The following is a 2,651-nucleotide window of genomic DNA, read 5'->3' as shown; positions in this document are numbered from 1 at the left end:
AATAGAATGATTTGTTCTAATGGTGTTTGTAAATAGGATCTGAAGTCCGCATCTTGTTCAGCAATTAACCACTAAGAATATATGCAGTGTGTTAGTTATTGAAACTGTACTACCATTTTGATTTGAAAGTGTCTCATTGCTGTTTATCAATAAAATTTTGAAAAAAAATAAAGCACAGTGTCTCAGACTATAAGAATTCTCTGGATTTTTTACTAATCTAGCTCAAAGAAGAGGTCTGCACCAAAAAGGTCTAAGCCCACATGTTGAATGTCCTGCCAAACTGCTGTGGTCCAAGTGGACAGGTGCTTCATTAGGTTACTATTGCCATCCCCCTGCGTCCTAGCCTATTTATCCACATTTTAATGAAAGTATTGTGGCAGATATGAAAGGGGACTTTAATCTGGAGGAACAGGAATGGAATAGCCTTTACATCATACAAGTCATCTAGGACTTTGTTTAGCCAAAAGCATACTTTTCTGGTCTTTGGCTCTGACAAATGGAAGAATGAAAGATAAAGACATACAGGAATTACCAAAACAGATGAGAGAGAGGAAAGAGAGGATGACAAAGAGAAGGAAAGGATCTCAGATATGTCCCATATACCATATAGAAGGGACAAAAAAGGAGGCACTACCAGAGGAAGTTAATATTGTAGGTAAACCATGTACAAGATCTCTTCTTTTTTGGATGAAAAGACCAAAGAGGATGATGCTTATGTTTAACTCATCCTTTGATATGGATTTTAACATGTATGGTAAACTGCTACAGTGTTTTGATATTCATACACTGTGTAGATTTTGAGAATGGGTATCATGCACACATTAAAGCAATTAAACAGTTTAGAAAAGTGTCCACGTTTAATAATAAAAGGATTGACTAAAAAAATCTCACATTCAATTAATAGCTGAAATATGAAAATTGAAGAATAAAAAACCTTCCTTATTCCAAATATCAGTTTTTGAATATTTTTAATAAAAAATATGCTTTAAATAAAGAACAAAAGCAATGCACTAAAATCACATTTTGTTATTTTAATATAAACTAAAACTCACAATGTTGTGTAGATATTTCGCTAAATTGGTATAACTCCTGAACTAGAAACAGTTTTCTATGTATAGACAATCATTGAACTAAATAGTAAATAGCTCCATCTTCAGTCATTTTTTGTCTGAGGCTTTCAGAGGGTACTTACAAGGTATGCTAATTAAGACTTTCAACATGTTTAAAATAGTTCCTTTTTTCAGGGGATTTCTGTAATTTAAAAGGGAGGAAAATTTCAGTATGTTCAGTTCTCTGCAAGGTTGTATAAAGTTCACAGTTGGCACCTCACTTCAAAAATTTTTAACTTGGCTTTATTACCAAACTTTAGGAATTGAAATCTTCATTTCTGTATTCTTCATGATTTCTTATTTGTTTAAGACCACAGAACTGCCTTGTTTTCTTTTCTTTCATGGTTGCTTTGGAATACTTTGAGGTACAGTAACAAACCAAAATCTGTTGTAAACTACATAGGTTTTATTAGTTGTGAGAGCAAGTTACCACAAAGGTAGACACTTTGTACAATAACATTTTGATCACTTAAGTTTCTGGAAAATAGAAATCCAAAATCAATGTGTCATCACTTCCAAGAGTCCTAATTCCTTTGCAGCCCTGGGTAGAGTCCTTTTCTACTTCCTTCTATCCCATCTAGTGGCCACTGTCACTCCAAACCCTGCCTCTATTGTCACATGACATTCTTTCTTTGTGTCTGTCTTGGTCTTTTTGTAAAGATCCTAGCCGTACCAAATTAGCATCCACCCTGGTGACCTAATTTTAATGTGATTGCACCTGTAAAAACCCTGCTTCAAAATGAGATAACAGTCACAGTTAGATAAAACATTTGTTTTTGAGGGACATAATTCAATCTGTATCAGTGTTGTAATTAATCAAGTGACCGATGAATGAAGTGACACATTAGTATCATTTATTTTATTTTACTTTAAAACATATTTATTCATTTATGCATTTTTGTATAGGGTCTCACTACATAGCTTGGACTCATAGTGATCCTCTTGTCTCAGCCTCCCCAGCACTGAGATTACAAGTGTACACCACCACCTCAGTTTCAGTGGCCAGCATGGTGCAGGAACTAGCACAGCATGTGATACTAAGGGTCAAACCCAGGTCCCTGTGCTTGACAGGCAGGTGCTTAGACTGCCAAGCCTCTGACGTTATTGTCATTTATTTATTTATTTATATTTATTTTTATTTTAGGGAAGGGTCCACAGGATGTTCAGGATCTCACTACTAGATCAGACTCATAGTGATTTTCCTATTCACAGCCTCCTAAGTGCTGGGACTACAGGCATACACCACCACACCCAGTCTCAATCACCTTCTCAGCACACCCCAGGGGTGGGGCCAGCACAGCAGACCCAGGGATTGAACTCCTGGCCCCTGCATCTGACTAAGCAGGTGCTTTAATCCCCTGAGCTATTTGGCTGGCCCTTGTCATTTATTTTAAATGAAAATTTTTATATTAGGAATGTTGTTCAAAACCAGCTAATTTGAATATGAAAGCTAAAAATGAAGTAACATCAAAAAATACCTGTTGTTCTTATCTCCAGGTTTAGTCATGTTTCATTGACATAGGCAGAGACTTCATTGATATG

The 2,651-nt window shown here is 35.9% G+C and overlaps 1 pseudogene; it reads left to right on the top strand.

Annotated features, from left to right (window-relative positions):
- Positions 1-647, top strand: part of LOC101591587 — an 8,573-nt pseudogene extending 7,926 nt beyond the window's left edge.
- The last annotated feature ends 2,004 nt before the right edge of the window (positions 648-2,651 follow it).

Source organism: Octodon degus, unplaced genomic scaffold (assembly GCF_000260255.1).
Source record: "Octodon degus isolate 3935 unplaced genomic scaffold, OctDeg1.0 scaffold00145, whole genome shotgun sequence".
Taxonomy (NCBI): Eukaryota; Metazoa; Chordata; class Mammalia; order Rodentia; family Octodontidae; genus Octodon; species Octodon degus.
This window is presented reverse-complemented; position numbering and strand designations above follow the sequence as displayed.